A 1205-nucleotide genomic window follows, 5' to 3' on the forward strand; every position below is an offset into this window, starting at 1 on the left:
AATGTACATTATACTCCTATATCTATAGAAAATACTATGTGTACTTGAGTTTTTTACTCTGAACTTTTATTTTAATGCTCAAAATACTTTTAATAAGACCCATATAAAAAAAGTAGTTTATCAGTGTCAACCACTGAATAAGAATTAGGAATACATGCTATATATCTGCCATTTGACACCTTTACATTAGGGAAATAGCTAGAGATTTTTCTAATCAATCTCACCTTTTTGTTTGTGGAACGGATTGCAAACAAGATTGCTCATGAGTTGGCTTGGGACTGTTTTTTGTTCCATTTTTCCTTTCTGTTGTTCATGCTTTAGAGCTTGACTCTGATCTTATTAATATATTATCTTGTTTTTTCTTAAAAAGTTAACAAAATTCTTATAGTGTGTAATATTTACTACTAAAACTTTTAGTGTGTAGATGTAACACATCCTTCTTCACACCCTAGGTAGAGTGTTTAGGGATTTTGAGTGTATGTCCACATTTTTTTTATATGATTTAGAAGTATGACTGGATACAATATATTGAGTGAATGTACATTCTACTCCTATATCTATGGAAAATACTATGTGTACTTAAGTTCTCCATTCTGAACTTTTATTTTAATGTTCAAAATCTTGATATAGATAACTTCTATTTCAGTGCTCAAAATCTTGTTATAGGTACTTGTAATGAGACCCACATGAAAATATCTGTCATGTAGATATCAGTGTTAACATCTTGTTATAGATACTTGTATGAGACTCGCATGAAAATACTTGTCATGTAGATATCAGTGTTAACATTTTATTATAGGTACTTGTATGAGACTCGCATGAAAATACCTGTCATGTAGATATCAGTGTTAACATCTTGTTATAGATACTTGTAATGAGACTCATAGGAAAATACATGTCATGTAGATATCAGTGTTAACATCTTGTAATAGGTACTTGTATGAGACTCGCATGAAAATACATGTCATGTAGATATCAGTGTTAACATCTTGTTATAGGTACTTGTATGAGACTCGCATGAAAATACCTGTCATGTAGATATCAGTGTTAACATCTTGTTATAGATATTTGTATGAGACTCGCATGAAAATACCTGTCATGTAGATATCAGTGTTAACATCTTGTTATAGGTACTTGTATGAGACTATCATGAAAATACTCGTCATGTAGATATCAGTGTTAACATCTTGTTATAGATACTTGTA

This window comes from Ipomoea triloba, chromosome 9 (assembly GCF_003576645.1).
Source record: "Ipomoea triloba cultivar NCNSP0323 chromosome 9, ASM357664v1".
In the NCBI taxonomy this organism is placed as follows: Eukaryota; Viridiplantae; Streptophyta; class Magnoliopsida; order Solanales; family Convolvulaceae; genus Ipomoea; species Ipomoea triloba.